The 11,747-nt window shown below is 39.4% G+C and overlaps 1 long non-coding RNA gene across 1 annotated transcript in view; it reads right to left on the reverse strand.

Annotated features, from left to right (window-relative positions):
• The window catches only part of LOC105004085, a 27,070-nt gene extending 21,514 nt beyond the window's left edge, over nucleotides 1-5,556 (reverse strand). Inside the window, exons 1-3 of the long non-coding RNA XR_827184.1 lie at nucleotides 5,518-5,556; nucleotides 4,768-4,805; nucleotides 4,411-4,479 (exon numbers count right to left, since the gene is read on the reverse strand). This is a non-coding gene — a long non-coding RNA (uncharacterized LOC105004085). The remainder of the gene's footprint in view (nucleotides 1-4,410; nucleotides 4,480-4,767; nucleotides 4,806-5,517) is intronic.
• Between the last annotated feature and the right edge of the window lie 6,191 nt (nucleotides 5,557-11,747).

Consider the following 11,747-nt stretch of genomic DNA (forward strand, 5'->3'; position numbering starts at 1 on the left):
ATATCTGAGGTTATTGATATTTCTCCTGGCAATCTTGATTCCAGCTTGTGTTTCTTCCAGTCCAGCGTTTCTCATGATGTACTCTGCATGTAAGTTAAATAAACAGGGTGACAATATACAGCCTTGACGGACTCCTTTTCCTATTTGGAACCAGTCTGTTGTTCCATGTCCAGTTCTAACTGTTGCTTCCTGACCTGCATATAGGTTTCTCAAGAGGCAGGTCATGGTATTCCCATCTCTTTCAGAATTTTCCACAGTTTATTGTGATCCACACAGTCAAAGGCTTTGGCATAGTCAATAAAGCAGAAATAGATGTTTTTCTGGAACTCTCTTGCTTTTTCCATGATCCAGTGGATGTTGGCAATTTGATCTCTGGTTCCTCTGCCTTTTCTAAAACCAGCTTGAACATCAGGAAGTTCACGGTTCACATATTGCTGAAGCCTGGCTTGGAGAATTTTGAGCATTACTTTACTAGCATGTGAGATGAGTGCAATTGTGCGGTAGTTTGAGCATTCTTTGGCATTGCCTTTCTTTGGGATTGGAATGAAAACTGACTTTTTCCAGTCCTGTGGCCACTGCACAGCCAAAAGTAAATAAAGAAAAATTAAAACAACAACAACAACAACCCTTCCTGGCAATATACCTTGGTTTAAGCTTGGGGAATTCTCTCTTTATGAACTTCCCTTGAAGCTCACTTGTTCCTGCTTCCACAGTGAGTATGTGACCGAGACGCAGCCAAGACGGCACGCTATCTCCTACCTTACCGTGATTGGTTGGGATATAAGCACATGATTCAAAACAGGCCAGTCAAAACCCACAAGACTCAATTCTGGGACTTTCATTGGAGCTATTAGAGGAAAAGTGTAATTGGTTGTTGTGATGTTGATAGCCTGTAGTGGCCAGGGACCATTTCCTTGGCAACTACAGAACAGAACTAATTCTGTTAAGAAGCTGAGGACTGGATCCCAGTGTTTTCTAGTTTAATGCTTGAGTCAAGCTGTGCCTTAAGATCTATGCCTGGACTTTCTAGCTTACCGCAGTCAATAAACTTCTTTTTTGCTGAGATCAATTTGAGTTGGGTTTTCTGTCACCTACATCATATATAGGTGCCAAGAATTTAGTACCTGAGCAGAAGGCTGAGGATTCATGGGGCTGGTAGAAGCAGTTGGCATGAGGATCCACCCAGATAGCTTAAAGATAACTTTATAGATCCCAATCTACTGATCCCAATCTACCTGTCTTCCAAATAATTTTTAATATAATTTTGCATTTCATGTATTTAGTTTCGAAAGTCAAGCTAAATAGGGACTTCCCTGGTGGTCCAATGGCTAAGACTCCGTGCTGCCAACACAGCGGGCTCAGGTTCGAGCTTTGGTTGAGAAACTAGCTCCCTCGTGCTGCAACTAAGAGTAGACGTGCTGCATTAAAGATCCCACATGCTGCAATTAAAAAATATCCCAGCATGCCGCAACCAACACCCGGAGTTGCCAAATAAATAAAAATACCGTTTTTAAAAAGTCACACTAAATAAAAAGGTATATACAAAATAGTCTATGCCTTCCCTTTTCCCCCTTAAGTTCTTTTACTTCGTGGCTAAAAATTTTTATTATTTTTTTATTCTTCCATTGTTTCTCGTGCAAATATCATCAAATATGGATATATTTTTTATTTCCCCCTTTTTGTTACACGGAAGATAGCATGTTGGCTCTTTTACATGCATTTCATTTCTTCAACATAGGTTCATTCAGAGTGCTTTTCTTTGATATTCTATAGTGCCTTTGATTATTCCTGGGTGCTTTCCACATAATATTTGAAATAGCTCAGAGCCCTCTTTAGCATATTCTACCACTTCTCTGCTCTGTTACCCTGGAGACATCTTAGTTTAACACTGGAGAATCCTTTATCTCACCAGAATTAGAGAATTCAAATCAAGGAGCCAAAATAAGGGTCTGACTCTAAAGTTAAGAAAAAATCTAGAAAGTCCAGTCTGAATACTAAAAAACAGACCATTGCACATGGTAGAGGGAGGATAGCTATGAAAATTAAAATGCTAGAAGTCTAAAGTTCTATACCAAAAAGAGGGATTAGCACTGACAAGGATATAGGCAAATATCCCAGAAAGAAGAGTGTATATTGCCACCAAATGACTTATAATTTTGAATAGAAGTCAAATTTAGTCCTCTTGGTTGGGCAAAAAATCTCTGATCAAAGTAATACACTGAGGACTTCCCTGGTAGTCCCCAGTGGCTAAGAATCCACCTGCCAATGCAGGGGACATGGGTTCAATTCCTGGTCCAGGAAGCTCCCATATGCCAGGGAGCAACTAAGCCCAAGCACCACAACTACTGAGCCCATGTGCTGCAACTATTGAAGCCCTCGTGCTCTAGGCCCCACGTTCCACAGCTAGAGAAACTACCACAATAAGAAGCCCACACACCGCAATGAATACCCAGAGCATCCATAAATAAATAAATGTAGTACACTGACCTACAGGGTCTTACATTCACAGATATCTTAATAACTCAGCAGACAGTGGCTTAAACAGGACTGACAACCTCAGAACTCAGCCCTGAAAATCAGGATAATTTACTTGGAACAATGTGAATGAACATTTTCAGATTAAGTCACTATGGTGGAAGATCTAAAATTAACATTTTCCCGGCATTCTCTGGCAGTCTAGTGATCTGGACTCAGGGCTCTCACTGCCGGGTGCCCAAGTTCCATACCTGGTTGGGGAACCAAGATCCCATAAGCCATGCAGTGCAGCCGAAAAATAAGTAAACAAAATCAACTTTTTAATAAAAATTATACTTAGCCTTCAACATGAGAGAAAAATGTCTAAAAGAATATGAATTTTAATGAAACAATGGGTTGAAAATGAAAGACTGTCTAAAGATACACTTATAGGGACTTCCCTGGTGGTCCAGTGGCTAAGACTGGACACGGTGCAGGGTGCCTGGGTTTAATGCCTGGTCAGGGAACTAGACCCACATGCTGCAACTAAGAGACTGCTGCTGCTGCTGCTGCTAAGTCAATTCAGTTGTGTCCGACTCTGTGCGACCCCTGAGATGGCAGCCCACCAGGCTCCCCCGTCCCTGGGATTCTCCGGGTAAGAACACTGGAATGGGTAACTAAGAGACTAGGCACAGCCTAATAAATAAATAAATAATTTAAAGATATATTATAATTTAACAGCAGAGAGACTTGATTGGGCCTTGGCTAGGATAAACACAGGGTTTGGCACACAACTGACTGCTAAATAGCTATGGGTGAAAAAAGAAATCAATTTCTTTGCACGTGTGTTTATTATTGTTTTATCTTAATACCTGGAGGCAAAACAGCATCTGCAGATATTAACTTAGTTGATTTGGGTACTCATGTTTTTAGTAGAGGAAAATTGTTTTAAGAAAAGAGACCAGCCATTGAATCTTTATTTTTCGTATCATTTTTTCTTTTCTTATATTACAAAATTATGTGTTGACACACCCAGTGAGGGCTGTTTTCTGTGCACTGGTTAGCTTTTAAGTGGGTTACATAAACACATTTCCATTTTTATGGTTTCATGCAGGCCTTAATTAGAAGTAAATGAGCTAGGCAGTCTGTTCTTTTATCCTTAGAAAAAATTAGCATTTATTGCTTACTTTCCCTTTGATCTTCTAAAATTTCAATTGGGGAGTTAAAAGAGTCATGAGAAAAAAAAAAAAAACTTTAGAAAAATTTTTTAGGTAAATGTATTTGCCACTGTGCTTTACCAAACCACAAACCCCAAGGAATAAATGAAAATTCAAAGCAGACATTCCCAAAGAAAATAAAGAAAAAAAAGAACTTACAGCAATATACTATAGTTTCTGTAAAACATAGGCTGGATAATTAAGGGTTAAAGCTTCATCTTTTCAGTCCTCAAAATGAAATATTTGTTTGCTGGTCAGGCGACATTGTGAATGCATTTCCAGATGCTGAGATCTCAGGAAACAATTATTGAACATACTTTATGCTCAAATACGTACTATTATTAATTAAGGTAAATGTTTTATGCTATCGTCAAATGTCACTAATTTTGTTTTGGGTGCAATAAAGCTACCAAAGAAAATATATTTGGGAGCTAATGCTATTATTCTAAGAAAGAACATTTTCTAAGAGCTAATTCAGCATTAAGCTTATTCCAGTCATGAATCCTTAGGCTCAAAATGTGGTTTAGCTCATAGATTTACACTTTAAAATAAACAAGCTTTCAATTAAAAATCAATAGGTTACGCCTAAGTATCAATTAAGTTTTGCCCTGGGGCACCTACCATTTTCTACATAATAGAAAACAGTTTATTTTCCAAGTTTTATTTCTTCACTAACACACCATGTGTGAAAAATACATTCTTGGCACAATATTTGATACAATGGAGTTTGATTACTTACATATGTTTCTGACATTTACAATACCTGCATTGTCCTCAGGAGGTAGTACAGAGCATATGAGGCTATAGCCTACAAGGAACAGAAAAGCAAGTTAGTTCACAATTTGAATAGACAGAAATGTGTAACCAAAGGACAATGGAAACACTCCTTCTTTGTGGCTTTTTTAGAATGTAGTAAACAACTCTCTTTCAAGGACGGATCACCAACCAAAAATTGCTACAAAACAAAATCTTGAGGAAACCTTTGCAGAAGAGAAACTAGTCTATTAGATGAGTAAGTCAAAGAGAAAAATAAGAGAGACAATGAAATCCACAAGAAGATTTGGCCATCAAGTAATCTGAATTTTTATACATTTACCTCGTTCTTTGGGCCTTTGGTTCTATCACGATGCACACCTAAAGATCAATGGAATTAAAAATGAGCAACTACAAAAACTACAACCTTCCTTTGGTTTTCTTCTCTCTTAACAGCTGACAACCCCATTACAGTTTCCACTTCTCTTTCTTTGCTCATCGAGGACTTTTGATTCACTTTTACTCTTTACAAATTTAATCGACAATGACGCTGTTATAAATATCAAATTACTCTTGATGAAATTGTCTGCTTTATAATGACTAAATGTCACCATTAAATTCAAAATCCACTTTGCTTACAAAAATGCATTTAGAAAATGAGTCATTTTTCTTTCAGGGGTTCTCAGAGCTGAGAACATCACAATTTTTAAAAATAGTATCAGAGCACAGATCTTTTACAGCTCATATCATTTTACTGGGCATTAAAGTCTAATATATCTGTGCTTCTGTTGCATCAGTGTGTCAGGGCTATTGTTTGTGTTACACCTGAGGTTTTACAAAGTAATCAATGAAGGATTAAATTCAATTTAGGTCAGGCTTTTAGCCGCTGGCTATTATGAAACATTTTCTATCACATACAGTTGGAGAACCTCATGATTTTGCTGTTTACTTTGTTAAATTTGCAGCTCCTTCAATTATCTCAGGTTTTTTTTTTTTTAATCCTTAAAACAAGAGTAACTTGCTTACATTAAAAAATATATAATATGGGGTAGTGGAAGGAGGCTCAAGAGGGAGGGGATATATGTATACTTACAATGGCACCCCACTCCAGTACTCTTGCCTGGAAAATCCCATGGATGGAGGAGCCTGGTAGGCTCCAGTCCATGGGGTTGCTGAGGGTCGGACACGACTGAGCGACTTCACTTTCACTTCTCACTTTCATGCATTGGAGAAGGAAATAGCAACCCACTCCAGTGTTCTTGCCTGGAGAATCCCAGGGACGGGGGAGCCTGGTGGGCTGCCATCTATGGGGTCGCACAGAGTCAGACAGGACTGAAGCGACTTAGCAGCAGCAGCAGCAACAGCTGATTCACATTGTTGTACAGCAGAAACTAACATTGTAACAACATTGTAAAGCGTCTATACTCCAATTAAAACATATACATGCTTCCCTCACCTTCTGAGATGGCCCACCCTCTGTCTATATGTGTGTTCTCCCTGAATAAACCTTCTTTCAAAAATATACATATTTAATTACCTATATTTAAAAATAAAATATATACATTTAGCCACCATTGAAGAAAGAAGGAAGAATTCCAAACTAAACTCAAGATGTGGAAATTTCTTTGCCTGGGATTAATTTACTTACAACAGAGAACTCTTTGTCCATGTCTGGTGGAAAAAAAGAGAAGTTCTCATGATCAATATTCTATGAGAGTCTACCCAACAAGTCTGAATTGGATTGCTGTTTTTGAATGTTGTTTGCATAGTTTAGGAAGAAAAGGAAATGTCTAGAGAGAAGGGCAGGGGGAGGAAATAAATTCCTGTGATGTTAAGTCCGTATGTATGCACTCTAATGATTTAAACATTACTCAACACACATGCTAGTCAGATCAAGTTGCTAGCTGAATATAGGTCCCAGGAGATTAATAAATGTACCTATCACCTTTGGAGAACTCTAGTTACTGGTCAGCCATTTCCTCTTCCTGTCCTTGCCTCTCAATAAGTAACTTCTGTTTCACATTATCCAGAGTGACCAAGTCCACCTTAAGTAAAACATCATGGTTCTTAATGAGAAGAATTTCAAATGCAATCTTGCCTCCATAGTTCGCTTTCAGTGGACAGCCAGGGCTGAAGATTTAACTAAATTTAACTCTTAAAAGAGTTAAATTTTCTTTATAGCCAGTTCTTGCCCTGAGACTAAAGCATATTTGGTTAAGGATACTAAATTGAGACAGGCTCCTTCGTTTAAAAAAAAAAAAAGATTAAGAACAAGTTCTGCAATGTTTTTGTAATAATTCAAACTGAGAGCAAATAAATGTTCCACTTTTTAGGCACATACCAAAATATGAGTGTATGTTTCATCCTATTTGTTTTTTTAAGTGATTGCCAAGAAAAGACTTTTTATTTTGGCCATGAAGCCTGTGGGGTCTTAGTTCCCTGAGCAGGATTAAACCCAGGCCCCAGCTGCGAAAGCGCTGAATCCTAACCACTGGATTGCCAGGGAATGCCCAAGAAAAGACCATTTTTTCCACACAATCCTGTTTGGATTGGGTCTTTGGGGCCCAAATAGATGGATTAAGTATTTGGCTAAAGAGGGACAATGCTACATTCAAAAAGAAAGGACTTCGAGGGATTGATGAAACTGTTACTCAGACTTGAAGGGACTGTCCCTAATTTGAAATACTTTAGGATATGAGGTGTTGTTGTTGTTGTTGCTTTCCTAACAGCCATTTTGGTGGTATTTACCTTTTATACTTTCCTTCTGCAAAACCTTGTACACAACATTCAATTATTATTTTTATTCTCACTCTTAAACAGGTACCTGTTCCCTTCCCCATCCCCTTTGCCTTCCCTCTACTTCCTCTAATACCTGGCTTCCCAGGTCTTCCTCGTCTGTTCATTTCACGCTCTCTTCGCTCTTTCTTCCCCTTCCTCCTGAACTCTGTTTATTTATTAAGCTATGCTGCCTGCCATGTACCAGGCACATTTCTCACAATATCTGAGGCCTTTTCATTTGCTCACCATGGGCAGCCCATGTACTTACTGCCCAGACCTGTTATCCCTGAATCCCTCTTCTTCTGTTCATCCTTTCTCAAAAGATACAGCAAGGAGCTCTAATGCTGAGAACAGATTCAACCAGAATGAAAATGAAAGCCAAAGAAAATGTCCCCACTTCCCCTTCTCATGGCTATGAGGAAATATATAATGTGGGTCTACATCTGCGTTATCTCAGTTTATATAGTTTGTGAGAGAAAGAGATTTGATTCCTGGCTCTGCCACTTACTGTCTGGGTAATCTTGGACGAGTTACTTAACTAGATGCCTGAAATCCTTTCTGAAACAAGGCAATGGTATAAATAAATGATCTTGCTTAGATTTAATTTCCTAATCATAGCTTAGAGATTAAAAGCACAGGGCTGACTTAAATACACTTGGGTGGCAGTCTGGGACTTTCCACTGACTTGATTGAAAGTCTTTGTTTCCTCATTTATGAAATGGGGTCACTGATAATATCAACCTCATAAGGCTGTGGTGAACTTTGGATAAGATAATGCATATGTTGTTATTCTGTTGCTAAGTCCTGCCTGACTCTTTGGGATCCCATGGACCACAGCATGCCAGGTGCTCCTGTCCTCCGCTGTCTCCCGGAGTTTGCTCAAATTCATGTCCATTGAGTAGCTGATACTATCGAATCATCTCATCCTCTGCTGCCCTCTTCTCCTTTTGCCTTCAATCTTTCCCAGCATCAGGGTCTTTTCCAATGAGTCGTTCTTCACATCAGGTGGCCAAAGTATCGGAGCCTCAACTTCAGCAACAGTCCTTCCAATGAATATTCAGGGTTGATTTCCTTTAGGATTGACAGGTTTGATCTCCTTGCAGTCTAGGGAACTCTCAGGGGTCTTCTCCAGCACCACAATTCAAAAGCATAAACTCAGTGCTCAGCCTTCTTTATGGACCGACTCTGACATCCATACATGACCCCTAGAAAAACCATTGCTTTGACTACATGGACCTTTGTAGGCAAAATGATCTCTGGTCTTTAACACTGTCTAGGTTTATCATAGCTTTCCTTCCAAAGAACAAGCATCTTTTAACTTCATGGCTGCAGTCACCATTTGCAGTGATTTTGGAGCTCAAGTAAATACAGTCTGTCACTGCTTCCTCTTTTTCCCCTTCTATTTGCCATAAAATGATGGGACTGGATGCCATGATTTTAATTTTTTGAATGTTGAGTTTTAACCCAGCTTTTTCACTCTCCTCTTTGACCCTCATCAAGAGGCTCTTTAGTTCGTCTTCACTTTCTGCCGTTAGAGTGGTATTATCTGCATTTTTGAAGTTGCCAATATTTCTCCCTGCAATCTTGATTCCAGCTTGTGATTCACCAGCCTGGCATTTCGCATGATGTACTCTGCATATAAATGAAATAAGTAGAATGACAATATACAGCCTTATCATACTCTTTTCCAGTCTGTTGTTCCATGTAAGGTTCTAACTGTTGCTTCTTGACCCCCATACAGGTTTCTCAGGGGACAGATAAGGTGGTCTGGTATTCCCATCTGTTTAAGAATTTTCCACAGTTTGTTGTGATTCATGCAGTAAAACGGCTTTAGTCAGTGAAGCAGAATTAGATGTTTTTCTGGAATTCCTTTGCTGTCTCCATTAGCCAATGAATGTTGGCAATTTGATCCCTGGTTCCTCTGCCTTTTCTAAACCCAGCTTGGACTTTGGAAGTTCCAAGTTCAGGTACTGCTAGCTTGAAAGATTTTGAAAATAATCTTGCTAGCATGTAAAATGAGTGCAATTCTGGTAGTTTGAACATTCTTTGGCATTGCCCTTCTTTGAGATTTGGAATGAAAACTGACCTTTTTCAGCTCTGTGGCCACTGCTGAGTTTTCCAAATTTGCTGACATATTGGAGCTATTGGTAATTGCCCTCTGCTCTTCCCCAGTATTATATTGGATACCTTCCAATCTGGGGGGCTCATCTTCTGGTGTCATATCTTTTTGCCTTTTCATACTGTTCATGGGGTTCTCCAAAGAAGAATACTAAAGTGGGTTGCCATTTGCTTCTCCAGCAGACCATGTTTTGTCAGAACTCTTCAGGTACTGCTAAAGCCTAGCTTGAAAGATCATGACCCGTCCGTCTTGAGTGACCCTGAATGGCATCGCTCATGGCTTCATTGAGTTATGCAAGCCCCTTCATCATGACGAGGTTGTTTTCTATGAAGGGGAAGATAATGCATAGAAAGATTTTAACATAGTGCCTGGCACTCCATGAATGTTCATTATTATTATCACTGATGCTACTATTTTTAGTAAGGTAGTATCATGACAATTAAAATCTTGGAAGTTAAATGTGAGATATCACTTTTTAAAATTATTTATTTGGCTGCACTGGTTCTTTGTTTCTGAGTGCAGGCTTTCTCCGTTTGTGGCAAGTGGGGGATACTCTTCACTGAGGTGCACAAGCTTTGTGTTGCAGTGGGCTCTCCTGATGTGGAGCACAGACTCTAGACACTCAGGCTTCAGTGTTTGCAGCACGCAGTCTCAGTAGTCGTGGCCCTCGGGGCTCAGTAGTTATGGCGGATGAGCTTCATGGCTCCGTAACATGTGAAATCTTCCCTGACCAGGGATCAAACTTATGTCTCCTGCAGTGGCAGGCGGATTCTTGTCCACAATAACACCAGGAATGGCCGAGATACCACTTTACAGAAATAATCAACTGTGAAACAATAAGAAGAAACATAAATATATTGATCTCTGCTCCTGATTCCTGAGATAGAGCTCCTAAGATCTTTTTAATTTCCTTAGTGATAGGAGAATCTGACACCAATCTTCCAAATCCTTTAAAGTTTCCTGGTTGATAGGGATGTTTTTTGTTCTAATGAGGTGATTCTTGGTGGGCTCCTGGATGGAGGTTGGCTCCCCAAAAAGAACATGCTGTGAATAGAAGCTTGAAAATTCCAGTTCCCTCCTCCTGCCTTTCTACAGAGAAGGGGAGAGGCTGGAAACGGAACGAATGATCAATCGGCCTATGTAAAGAAGCCTTTATAAACATCCCAATCATACTGGGATCTGAGAGCTTCTGGGTTGGTAAGCACATCTACATGCCAAGAGTTTGCTTTACTCAGTTCGCCAGGAACAGAAGCTCCTACGCTTGGGACACTTCCAGACTGCATCCCGTGTATCTCTGCAGCTGGTGTTCTTTATAATAAACCAGTATACATAAGAGTTTTCCTGAGTTCTGTGACCATTCTTGCTTTTTGGCTTTTTGCATTTGGCTGCTCTGGGTGTTCCTTGTGGCGCACAGGTTCTTTGTTGCTGTGAGTGGACTTTCTCTAGCTGCAGCGAGTGGGAGCTAGTCTTCAGTTGCAGTGTCTGGGCTTCTCACTGCGGTGGCCTCTCTTGTTGTGGGGCACAGGTTCTAGAGAGGGCTCGGTAGTTGTGGTGCATAGGTTTAGTTGCTGCAAGGCATGTGGGATTTTACTTCCCCAACTAGGGATCGAACCAATGCCCCCTGTATTGGCAGGCAGATTCTTCACCACTGGACCACCAGAGAAGTTCTATTCTTGAAAATTATTGAACCCAAGGAGAGGAGCAGAGGAACACTGATTTATAGCCAGTGGGTCAGAAGTACAGGTGATTATCTGACACTTGAGATTAGCATCTGCAGTGGAAACAGTCTCAATCAAACAGTGCGATTGAGCCCTTAACCTGTGGATCAAACGGGTTAAGGAAACTCCAGGTAGATGGTGTCAGAACTGAATTGGATTGAAGCATACTCAACAGGTGTTGGAAGTTGCTTGATGTGTAGAAAACCCACACATTTGGTGTCAGATGTATTGTATGGTAATAGTGGGAGAATCAAGGAGAAACACAACAGTGTTTTTCCAACTCACCTGCAAGCACATTTAAGTAATACTGTCTCTACTTTTACTTAGTAACGCCCTGTTTTAAAATAAGTTTATTGTCTTTTCTGATTATCGAAGTGAAAACATATGTGGTTGTGTGTTCTATGTTTTTTTAAACTTTTAAAAAATATATATATATGCTGTATACCTGAAACACTTAATATTATGTTTCAATTATATCTCAATTTAAAACTTTTTAATGTGCATTTATATATGTATTTATTTAAAAAAATAAGGTCATACTGTACATACTATTCATGACTTGCTCTTTTTCATATAACAGTACATAATGGACATGTATGTATGTAAACAAATATGGAACATCATAATTTTTTTCTCTTAGAAAAATTCTACCTTGTGAACTGTCTTGATTAAAGAGTATGTCCTTAAGAATATATGTATGTATATATA

The sequence above is a fragment of the Bison bison genome, unplaced genomic scaffold, assembly GCF_000754665.1.
Source record: "Bison bison bison isolate TAMUID 2011002044 unplaced genomic scaffold, Bison_UMD1.0 scf7180017864472, whole genome shotgun sequence".
NCBI classification, from domain to species: Eukaryota; Metazoa; Chordata; class Mammalia; order Artiodactyla; family Bovidae; genus Bison; species Bison bison.